Consider the following 13,286-nt stretch of genomic DNA (forward strand, 5'->3'; position numbering starts at 1 on the left):
TTTTTATTGAATACATTACATACGATTATGCTATAATTCTTTAGCATTCACTATTGCCCAACACCAGTACACTGTATATTCTATTTAACCCTCAGATCTATTGTCCATTTGTAAATCTGTTTGTGAAATGTCTCTTTTATGAGGTGGATTTACGCCAGGTTGTACAACTTTTTTTTTCCTTCACATCTCAAAGCATTTAGTTTCTGCCATGTGATTGGCTGATTAGACATTTGTGTTAATGAGCAGTTGGAACAGATGTACCTAATAAAGTGAGTGTATATGATTTTGACGGTAAAACATTTCTCAAAATGCTAATTATCAGTCACAACTGTTCAATGGCCTAAACCAAAAGATCCAGTCGGCACCACACACACACACACACACACAGGTCATCTTGTCAGTGAGTGACGGTTGTCAGCAGGGCTGCTGATTGCATCATGAGTTTGGAGCAGGCTGGATGTCCAGGAGGCATCGGTTTATCTCCTCAAGGCTGACTGAGGGGGGTTTAACTGCCCCCACCCAGAATGAGGCTCTAATCAGATCAGAGCCAGTCAAGGCTGTGGATCCCCCCAGGCACAACATCACTGAAGGGCGTGGGGGTGGGGGATGCTCAGAAGATGGATTTGGTACATGATTACATAAGAGTGCAGGACCTGAGCCTCGCTATCTGCTGGGTGATAGCCATCTCACACGTTACGATGCGTGTGAAGGATGCTGTTTCTGGGTTACCTTGGCACACGGCATCAGTCGCTGCCCTTCACTCATGCCAACTACTGCGGTGGTGTTATCAGTACCAAAAGTCCAACATCCTCATTCTTTTTGATTTACCACTCAGATGTTTCAGACACAGTGATAAGACTCCTGGCCTGGGCCTCCAGTTGAAAGTAGGACCACTGCTCTCATTACAGTTATGGATGCTTGTACCTAACAGAGCAATATGAGCCAGTAACCATCACCGAGAGCAAGTGGCTATGTGTGTGGCCTTGGTGGAGAACATGTGGCAGTATTAAAAACATTGTGCAAATAACCAGTCATATATTAACATGTAATTATGGGGATTTTTTTCAGAAAACAAAGTCTCCCAACCAAAAAATACTAATCTGCTCGACCAGTCTGTCACAACTCGTCCAATGATTTTTCGCCATTCGTTTTGTCGTGTCCACGAACATCCCTGCCTCTTCAGTCCCTGCAGCCCCTGCTACCACCCTGTTTCTTTTATATTCGTGCCAGATGTTGCCTTTTTGATGAATGACTGCCTTTGCCTGAATTACTTTCAATTCTCTGGTAACTGACTTCTCCTTTTTCCTGATACTGTCACTCCATGGGTTTTGATAGGTCACTGTTGATTCAACCTAAGATATTTTTCAGACACCAGATCCCAGCAAGAATATAAGTGAGAAGAACCATAATGTGCCCTTAAGATTTACAGTGGTTTAGCATAAAAGCTTCATCCGATGTTATTTGGTATTGGCTCTATATTTATATATTATAATTCAGAGGTGCTTTTGAGCAGCTCCAAATCGTCCACATTCAGATCGCAAACCTTCTGTCTTTAACATGTAGTAATAAAAGCTGCAGTCCCTCTTCAGTGTGCTACCACTAATACAGCATTTAAAAATTTGTGTCTTTATTTTCAAAAGCCTACACTCTTCATTTTGAGCTCCGTGCAGAGGCTTGTAAGGTCAGTTAATTTCAGTCCAATGTGAAAACAACTCCGCAAACATGGCTGCATGAGTGTTATTGTAGTTTCAGCTTTTTTCGTTTTCTTCTACCACAAAATTATTACTTTCGGTTCGGATGTCACTTTGTTTTAGTTTTATTTTAGTCAGAAATATTTTAATTAATAGTTTTAGTTTTTATTGCTAGTTTTAAACATGTACAACATATATTAAATCTACAAATAATATACAAATCTCCTAGTTTTACCAGACCGTTTATTTTTTTACAGTTTATAAAATAATTTTATTTGTCATTGTCTTTTTTGGTTTTAGTTATAGTGAAACATATCTGTTTCAAAGTTATTTTAGTCTTATAGTTTATAGTCTTTATAATTTTTATATTAACTATAGTTATAGCTACAACTGTAGTTGTAATATAAATGTCAGTTTTTACATTTTTTGCTTTAGTTCTAGTTTTAGTATCAGCTAAGCTTCACTAAGTACAATCAAAAGATTTTTTCCACTCCTGAGGTGGCATCTTGCAAATTTTCCATAATTTCAAACTTTCTTGACCCTAAATAACTTAATTTTTTTTCATGATTAATTTAAAATATATTTATATTTATTGATAGAACAAATTGATAGAAAAAATGCTTGAAAAAGAAGTGTTTTAAATTCAGGGTCATTCACAAAAAAGGCCAAATATCGTCCACAGACAACACCCGTGCACAGTTGCTTCTAAGAGGTGAACTATGAGCATATGCTGCTTTTAATGACATTTTTGATCCAAGGTTTTATGCAGTTTTTTTGTTCTTTGGTAATAATTTTCCACATGGTGTGAATACAGACACCCACTGTGTCAATATTCCTGTTTGTTACTTTAACGGACGCCTTTATTTCAGTTAATGAAACGTACTGCGTCATGCGTGTCTCACAAAGTGAACAGTTCTGACCTCAAATCTGGGCAGCGCCAAAAAAACACACAGAGTTGATTCAGGCGCTTGTGTTGTTTTTAGAATATTTTCTACAACATGATGAAAAGACACCACAATGCTCATGTTATTAAAGCTGCATTGTCTTTATGTTTGACTTTACTTAGCTGATATGTGATGTTGAAGGACTGTAGCTGTTGAAATTAAGTTATATTTTGGATTGTAATATAAATTCTGAAATGTTTTTCTATAATCAGATCATGTGAAAGGCCTCCAACACACCACCTGCACAGTACTCATTTGGCATTATTGTTGCCCAGCCGGTGTTCGATCCTTTTTTTTTAAACGGAAGTTATCGTGCTGACTCAGGTTTTAAACACCCATTAAATTCAACATTCGCTGATGATACTATAGCGTGTGCTGAGAAAACTCTGTCCCTCTTTCTGCCAAGCGAAAAACATATTTTGTTGTGGCCTACTGTATTTACGTCAGTCAGGACACATGTCAAGGCTGGAACTGTCTGTGCAGCTCTGCCTAAACTCTTCCACTTTGGCTTCTCTTGGCTCATGTTAGCAGAGCGTGTGCTGCACCACACTCCTAAAGCGTGCCTTCACCAGGTGTGGTCTGCCTCCCTCCACTCTCCAACCCCCCCCCCCCCCCCCCCCCCCCCCCCCAGCCTCTCATCTTGTTCCCCTTGACCCTGACACACTGTGAGCTACACTCTGATAACCGGACATCAGCCAAGCTATTCCTCACCTCTCACCAACTGACACACTTTAAGGGGGGATAACCTTGGTCCCTCACATCTCTCTGATGCTTCTTCTGCCATTTCCACCATGCTCCACAGTGCTTGCTCCCCCTGCATCTCAGTGTCTCCTTCCAGAGTTTTTTAATGGGCAATACAGAACAACAAAATACAAATTAATGTCCACTTTGCACTGATCACAAGCTGAAACAATAATTATCCAACTCATAAATACTTTTTCAATAGCATTTTAAACAGTAAAATGTTATAGGATTTCTTTATTTCTACAAATTATTCCCTAAAGATGATCAGATTTTCACGTGTTCATCTATTTGAGTGGCAGGAGTATGTAAACTTCTAGAACTGTCAGTTCATATGAATCGAAATTGTGATTCAAAAGTTTGAATCAGGTGTGAGGAAGGCCCTGCTAATTTAAAGAAGAGAAGAAAAGGCAGAATGGGAAATGTTCTGCACTTATATAGCACTTTTCTACCTATTGCTACTCAAAGCATTTTACACTGCTTCTTATTCACCCATTCACACTCACAATCACACACACACTCAATCACAGGTGGGGGAGCTGCTGTGCAGCTGGTCAACGCTCACCGGGAGCAACTAAGTTGGGGTTCAGTGTCTTGCTCAAGGACACTTCAGCATGTGACCAAAGGAGCCGGGGATCAAACCAACAGACAGTTGGATTGGTCGACCACCACTCTACCTCCTGCACCAAAGACGCCCCAATGACCTTCTATTGAAAGTTATCGATTTACAGTATATAATGCTGGACAAATGTCCGCAAGAAAGTGGATCTTGGTGGCTGTGTGGATCCGTCTATATATCACCTCTGACAAAGTCACCGAAGCCTCTCAGATCAGCAAAACTTGCCATCATGCAACACATGGCTTTTAATTCAACATTCATCCAACCACATTAAAATGGAGCTGTCCTTATATGACCTATCGCATTAACTGGACTGACTAAACATTTATCACATTTATGTGAGTTATGCATAGGTCGATTCCTGTGAATGACAGGGAGCAGTGTTTACTGCATTAACGATTACCGGGTTCTAGGTTCTCGAGAAATTACTGTGCCTACTTAGTGATGGCATAATGAGTGGGGGCAGGTGGACCAACACATGCCCCTGATTGCACTGGATTTATTTGCATAGATTGGTGAGTACATTTTGTCAAAAGACATGAATTCAATTGATTTTAATCAAGTTCTCATTCTGCCACTGTGGTTTGTAGGTAAATGCATTTAGAATTACCTTTCTGTCCTCAATGTTTTGCTCATTCTTCAGTCTGATGTCCGTGGTTTTTCTAAAAGCTTCTTTTATGACAGCTAATTACCAAGCAGCGTGCTGCAGCCTTGAAAATGACTGTGATTCTGGCATAAATCTACACTTGAACATCTGGTGTCCAGATAATAAAATCGCTCCTCACAACTCTCCTAGTGCAATAAATTCATGGTTATCATAAATAGTTATAAGACTGTCAATTATCTGGTGAGGAAAACAGATTCAAGGAAAACACAGAGAATCAGTTTAGTTTCCATCTTCAGTTATTATAAAATATGTAATAAACTTTTAAATGTCCTGTCCTAATTCTCTGAACAAAAAGGGAGTGTGGGTCAAGGATTATTTAAATGGAGTTTGGAAAGGAGTTTGGCAGAGTTTATGGCAATAGCTGTGCAGATATCAGCAAACTAGCATTTTTTTCTGATTGTAAACATTAATATAAACAGGTGCTAAAACTTTTCTTGGACTTGTGCCGTGCAACTTTCTAAATGGATGCAAATCTGTTTTTTCTACATTACTTTACACTGATGATGGCAGAGCTGTCAAGCAAGAATCAGTTTGTTAGCATATTCTTTGTTTTTTTATGAAAGCAGAGCATAATAAAAACACGGCCCACCAGGAACCCTCTCAATTCTTGTTATTACTCCCCCACTCCCCAAGGGAAGACAAATAGAAATAATAATTACATTAGAATGGCAAATCCTAAACCTAACATAAGAACATTGCACATTCAGCAAGTAAAAAAGTTCTTTTACCATGAAAAGTAACAAAAATGTTGAAAGTGTAAAAAATGGGAAATGCTCTGCACTTATAAAGCGCATTTCTACCTATTGGCACCCAAAGCACTTTACACTACTTCTTATTCACCCATTCACACCCTCACACACCCCAGGCCCTTAGGGGCCGGAGGAGCTGGGGATCGAACCAACAACCCTGTGACTGGTGGACGACTGCTTTACCTCCTGCACCACATTTGTGTCAAAAAATCAAAAAAGCAAAATTACATTGGTGCAAAAAATTTTAATCCCCCTTAATGAAAAAAATCTACTTTAATGGATTTCTGACAAAACATTTGTAGGAACTAAATGTGTAAAACATCTCGTGCTGATGAATTAAAAAAAATGTAAAAAACTACTTTTTTACCATTTCAACTCGTTGCACGTGTCTTTTTTATTTATAATTTTTTTTGGCAAAACATGTACCCCCAAGCTTTATTTCCAAAATCATAAATTCATAAGTTCAAAACCATAAATGTGCACATTTAATTAATTTATTTTGAAATGATTTACAGTCTTGTATTTTGTTTTTATCTTACATCATACGTTTTTTTACATGGTGTTTGTAAAATGATAATTGTAGCTGTTATGTCATCCTGTATGATCTCTGTAAACCATATGTAAAATAAACATTTTTTTTGGTCCTTTCGTCTTATCCTCTGAGTTCAGGGTTGCCACAGAAGATCATTGGTCTGCATGTTGATTTGGCAGTTTTTACACCAGCTGCCCTTCCCTATGCAACCCTCCCCAATTTCTACCAGGCTTGACCTGTCACTGCAATGCTGGGGATGGGAATGGGGTTCAGTGACTTGCCCAGAGACACTTTGACAGGACTGGGGGACTGGGGATTGAACCACTGACCCTTTGGACTGTGGACATCTGACTTACCAACTGAGCTACAGCTGCCCCATCCATATATAAATTACATACTTTATTTAATTCACTGTAAGATTTTTTAGGGTTTTAACTGACTGTGGCGCAGGAAGGTAGAGCGGTGTCCACCCTCTCGCAGTTGTTGGTTCAATCCCCGGCTCCTCCGGTCACATGCCGAAGTGTCCTTGAGCAAGACATGAACCCCAACTTAGTTGCTCCCGGTGAGTGTTGGCCAGCTGCATAGCAGCTCCCCCATCGGCATGTGATTGTGAGTGTAAATGGGTGAAAAAGAAGCAGTGTAAAGTGCTTTAAGTGCCAACAGGTAGAAAAGTGCTGTATCAGTGCAGAGCATTTACCATTTACCATGTATTTTGTTCTGATTCTACTGCATAATAAATCTTGTGAAAGGAGACATATTTTTTAAAGGAGATAAATAATGAAAAACTTATTTGAAAGACAAGTGTTCCTGTTAAATTTCTAACCAGCGGCTCATAATAACCAAAACCTATAACTTCAGAAAGACAGGTTTCAGCTGAATAGTATGTGATAGATTCCCTAAAAACTCAAACCTACCAGTTTAACATCTTAAAAGTTGTCAACCAGTCATTAGCCTGGTTTAGCAGCTGCTGAAAGCTGATGTGTTTCCTCTCTCAGTGAATCAATAGACCTACATTGACCCTGAGTTACAGAACAAACAAGAATTTGTTTTTCTCGTTTCAGTCATAGAGTTGCATTAATTCCTTAGTTGCTTCATAATCAGTACATTTAACAGAAGTGAGCACCAGCTAATGGTTTCACGTGATTTCAGAGAAACCAAGAGGATCATTCAAGAGCAGCGGCCCACTGTGATGGATTACTATACAGGAGATATATTTAAGAGCGAGCAAGGTTGCAATTGAATTTAGCCTTAACTAACAGTGTTCTCCTATTGTTGGCTGAACACAAAAGCCAAGTTCTGAAAGGAGCACTGTCAAGAATAGGAGCTGTTCAAAATCAGGAACCTTGCCAAGGGCAAGAAGTGGTGGTGATTTATTATACACTCTCTCACACACCCCCTGTACTGCAACCCCCACCCGTACAGCTCGTAGGCCCCCGTGTCTCACAATATTATTTTTTATTCAGATATTAGATATTTGAATGCTTCCTACATCCATTAATCACATTTAGATTAGAGATGTCAGAGGAAGTTTTTATCATGATTATTTCATTTAAGTTTTTAAGAAAGAACTTCTCTACACTTATTGAATTTAAAGTTACAGTATGCAACATCTGAATATGTTTTTAATAGTGATATGCTCCATGCTGTCATCGCCCACAGTGACATGTAGATTCTACCTGTTTAGTGTTTTGCCAACAAAGTGAATCCTTTAAGTCTCTAGCTGTCACTCCAGAGTTCCTTTTACCTCATCCCCACTTCTGGGGAGTAGCTACGGTACCAAATTGTCTCCATTTATGGACAATATGTCTCAAGGTGGCCTGGTGGATCAATGCGCATTGGGTTGGGATGCAGAAGCCTGCAGGATCAAATCCCACCCCACCAGGTGGCCCTGCCCAGCCATCAAAGGCCACCTTTGTGCCGGTCCCGACCCCGGACAAAATGGGAGGGTTGCGGCAGAAAGGGCATCCGCCATAAAAAAAACTCATGCCAAATCAAAGTGTGGAACATGTTGTGCTGTGGCGATCCTCTGAAGGGAAAAGGCAAAAACCGTTGATTATGGACAATATGTCTTTCTGTGGACTGATGAACATCCAAAGTATGTGAGATTACTCTGTAACCTTTTCCAGCTACATGCAAATCAACAACTCTTGACTGTTGTTGATCGAGCGGTGCCATTACTTTTTCCCTCATCACTTTGATGGTGATGGTGGTTCAATAAAGACATGTAAGATAATGACTGAGGTTGTGACTTTGGTGAAGATCGGATCCCATTTCATTTCACATTTCCAATTTTTGCAGAAAACCAGGAAATTGCAGGGATAGTAGATAGAATATGCTGTACAGGTCCGTCTTCATTTTGATTTTATTTCCTCTTTGTGTCTTTCACCGTGAAGACATCCTCTTCGTGCTCAGAGGTTCTTGCACTAATCCCCGTGAACACTTCATCAGCAGACACATTTCTCTTTCTGCCTACTGTGCTTCCAGAGCCACAGGTTCTACCACCCAACACCGGTGATGGACCTCACAACGCTCTTGAATATCGTTGACTACCTGGATTCTAATGTTTCTTTGACAGCTTGTATTGTTCATGTCTACAAATATCCACTACATTGTCTGAATTTGTAAAAACTTGCCGTTCAATAATAAAACAATCAGTCAGTGGTTCAAATGTACCAGCAGGGGGCATGGGTCAATCAGACAAGTTAATGGCAGTGATTTATTATCCTCTTCAGTCACTCTTTGTAGTGCTATGCTAATTCAGGGCTGTGGATACGCTGAATTCATTTTCCTCAGAATGTTTCTATAGGGATCAGATAGATAGATTAGTTTTTTGTTTGTTCTGACCTTGTAGAATGACACTGCGGAAAACCCCTGCCACGTCTGCTTTCTCTCACTGCTATTGTAGTCGTTCTATTTAATTTCCCTTTTTTAAGTGGTTTGTTGTGGTTGTGCCCAGGATTGGTCAAGGACAGACACGAGGACACCAAATACATGCCCTTCAGCACAAATTCTCAGTCATTCTTCTTTTCTTGTTGTGGAACATGAAGCTTTGGTGCTCTCACCTTTTCACTCAGCTCTCCTCTGGGGTATAGATTAACCAATTAGCTAAATATAAAGGTTGTGACTGTATCACATGTGGAAAACATGCCTTTCTGTAGGAATTGAAAATCTCTCCCATTTGTAATCATTACTGGTATTAAGAAATGTTTTCAGTTATATGAGGCAAATGAAAATGATCAACCACAACATTAAAACGTTGTGGCTGATCCACCATAACCATAGCATTAACACCGTTGAGGTATTGTTGTGGCTGATTGGTTTATATGGGAGGTTATTACTGTAAAAATCTTTATGTTGAGACAAAACCTTGATTTTATGCTTTGTTCAAATGCTTAATATTTTGTTAGTTATGCAATAGGCCCTTATACTGCAGAGATTAACCAATCGATTTTAATTCGATTCAGAGAGCTGGGTGCCTGGCGCTGTTGCCTCACAGCAAGAAGGTCCCGGTCCAGCTGGTGGGGGCTATGAACTGTGAAATGTGCACAGAAATTTGCAACATCCGCACTTACTTAATACATAAATATGCAGTGAGGTAAATTGTGATTTGTCTGCCCAATGAGAGGTGATTTAAGGGATTTAAGAAACTGTTTGATGTCCAACTGTTGAGTTAGAGGTTTGATTTTATTCCTATGTGAAGTAAAACTCTTTCATTTTTAACGACCTTTTCATATCAAACTACACAAGTATAACAACTAAGCAGCTGTAAAACTGAGCGGACACTAGCAGCTATGGTAATGTTATGATGGACAGAGGACAGCTCCTACACAGCAAACTGTGGGTATGTCTCAAAGATTGTTTCTCTATCGCCGCTCACCATGAAATTCATTCTGGTCCTCCATGTTGAAGGATGCCCCAAAGCCCTTTATGTTGCTCTGGGGATCGAGGACCAAAGAGGAATGTACGAGGAGCGATATTAGCTCATCTAAAATCCTCTATGGAACCAACACACGGCTTTACTGGAAACCTGTTGGTGATTGAAGTTGCAGCTCATCAGATCCATGTGAAAACACATCACAACACCAGCACAGTTTTATTACTGAGTTATACACAACAATAGAACCTATTTAACTCTTGCAAGCAATATTTGGATCTTTTCGGGTTAAATGTTGGTGTTTTGTGACTGTTTATCTGATTGACAAAGGAACCACCAGTAAATTTCTATATTTATTAGAAAGATTTTTCTCCAAAAGATCTTATTTTCTACTATTAATATTATTGTCATGGACAGGAAGAGAGTTTTGCCGAATATTCAGTCACTTGAGTCTGAAAATCCCTGAGAGTCAGGTAGAAATACAGCTTCCATCCATCCATTCATAATTTAAACTGCTTATCCTGTTCAATGTCACAGGAAGGCTGGAGCCCATCCCAGCTGTCACTGGACGGGTCTCCAGTCTATCTCAGGGCCAACACAGAAAGACATACACAGACAGACAACCATTTACACTCACATCTAACCCTTCATCTGATCATCTGTTGTTGTTTTGTGGTACACTTTGTATGTATAATGACAAATAAAGCACTTTACCCTTACATTCACACCTATGGGCAATTTAGAGTCAACAGTTTACCCAACATCCATGTCTTTGAACTTTGTGACGTAACCTGCTGAGGATTCGAACATTCTAGCTGTGAGGTGCTAACCATTCCACCAACATGCTGCCCTACTCACAGAAAATGAAAAAATATTAATGCTTGCTAAAAAACAAATACAATTAAATGAAATATATAGTCAGACTTTAGTCTGTTTGTGTCTCATCTCTAATCACAATGTTAATGTAAAACCTCACAAGGGACTAAGATGCAAAGAAAAGACGCAAGTGATGGCTGGAAAAGACTTAGTTTCAGTGGACAGTAAAGCAGCAACCTGTTTTTACTTAGTGGGTTTTCTTTCTTTACTGGATCTTTTGTGATACAATTCTGTACATATGAGCTCATCACACAGACGGACTCTAATGAATTAAATTAGTGGATTTAACATTTCAAATGAAACCTTGGAACATGACGCTTTCCAGCATAATCCTGTAAAAAAAGACAGATTACATTTCTGTTGACTTCTGCCACCTATTGTGCATAATCTGATGTGGTCCACTCTGCTGCTCTCTTCCTCTTTCTGCTACAGATTCTCTGTTCTTGGACAAAACAAAGACTTGAAGCTTCCATCAGCGTTTAGAAATTATGACAGATTTTTCCTTTTTGCAACTATGGCCTCAACAGCTGATGCTATAGCTTACCAGGTGAGTGCATCACGTGTGAAATATATATTGTGAGGTTGGAAATTTTTGCTAGGAAAATTTTGATCAGTTGGATCATCGGTGCAAATTGTGAGATTAATTGTAAGAGATCCAATCTAAAATTCGTTATTCTCTTTGAACACATATGTTGACAGTATGTTGATGCTTGTTCCTTGCTGACAGGTGCAGACAAAATGATTTACCCCTTATTGCAAATTAGATGTATTGGAAAATTTCACAAACTTTCAGCTGTTTGCAATGAACAAATCGAACAAGAACAATTTAAAAAGCTCAACACAACACATTTTACAAGTGTGCAACCTTTTCAAAATGTATTATCAAAGTGTCTTTAAAATGTATTAATAGCAGATTACAGACTTTGGTAAATGTTGAAACTATGCACTTATATAGTGCATAGTTTCTACCTGTTGGCACTCAAAGTGCTTTACACTGCTTCTTACACTGCTTCTTATTCACCCATTCACACTCACAATCACACACCAATGGGGGAGCTGCTATGCAGATGGCCAACACTCACCGGGAGCAACTAAGTTGGGGTTCAGTGTCTTGTTCAAGGAACTTAGGAGCCGGGACCGGGATTGAACCAACAACTGCGAGATTGGTGGACAACCGCTCTACCTTCCTGCACCACAGTCGCCCCTTTGCTGTTCTTACCTGGTGCAAATGTGATGCATAGCCAGATACCAGCTTCTGGCGGTTTCCTGAGGAATCTTAGCCATATCCACAAGGCAAGGCTCCTGTTGAATTTGGAGACTACAGTAGTATTTAAATGTTTTGTGTTGACTTTGGAGGAACCACTTGTAGCATTAGATGTGTTGAGCTAAATTGTTTTTTTTTTTATTTGTTCATTGCAAACAGCTGAAAGTTTGTAGATTTTTTTGTTAATAATTTTCAAATGGGGTTAAATACTTTCAAGTGCAATTGTATCAGTTCTATCCTGCAAGAATTCCTTTCCATTCAATTCAACTTTATTTATAAAGCACCAATTCACAACATATTCATCTCAAGGCACGAAAAAGTCAAGACTATAAAGATGTATAGAGAGAACGCAATTCCCCCTTGAGCAAGCCCTAGGCAACAGTGGAGAGGAAAAACTCCCTTTAACAGAAGAAACCTCCAGTAGAACCAGGCTCAGGGTGGACGGCCATCTGCCTTGACCGGTTGGGGTGAATGGAAAGTGAAGAGAGAAACGAAAAAGAGCAACAAAAGCAACAATAAAACATCGGGCAGGTTGCTAGGACCAGTAGCTGCCCGTTGGAAAACACACAGCTTCAAAGCCGGGGGACACCTGCAGAAAGGGACAGAGAGAGGGAGACTGAGAAGGACAAAGACAACTAAGGGAGAAAACACACATAGTTAATGACAACTGTGGGGTGAGAGGAGAGGAGAGAGGGTCAAGAGGAGAAAAGGAGCTCAGTGCATTGGGGGCTGGGTCCCCCAGAAGTTTAACCCTATAGCAGCATAACTATAACTAAGTATAAGTTTTTTTAAGGAGAAGGTTTTAAGCCTAGACTTAAAAGTAGAGAGGGTGTCTGCTTCTCGAATTTGAACTGGGAGCTGGTTCCACAGCAGAGGAGCTTGATAGCTAAAGGCTTTGCCTCCCATTCTACCTCTGGAAATTCTGGGAACCACAAGTAGGCCTGCATTCTGAGAATGAAGTGGTCTACTGGGATGATATGGTGCTATGAGGTCTTTTATATATGATGGAGCCTGACCATGCAGAGCTTTATATGTAAGAAGCAGCGTTTTAAATTCTATTCTAGATTTAATGGGAAGCCAGTGAAGAGAAGCTAGTGAAGGTGAAATATGATCTCTCTTGCTAGTTCCAGTCAGCACTCTTGCTGCAGCATTTTGGATTAATTGCAGGCTCTGTAGGGAGTTAGTGGGGCATCCAAAAAGTAGGGAATTACAGTAGTCCAACCTAGAAGTAACAAATGCATGGACTAGTTTTCGGCATCACTTTGAGACAGGATGGTCCTAATTTTGGCAATGTTCCGTAGGTGGAAGAAGGCTGTTCTAGAGATTTGT

Source organism: Channa argus, chromosome 11, assembly GCF_033026475.1.
Source record: "Channa argus isolate prfri chromosome 11, Channa argus male v1.0, whole genome shotgun sequence".
Taxonomy (NCBI): domain Eukaryota; kingdom Metazoa; phylum Chordata; class Actinopteri; order Anabantiformes; family Channidae; genus Channa; species Channa argus.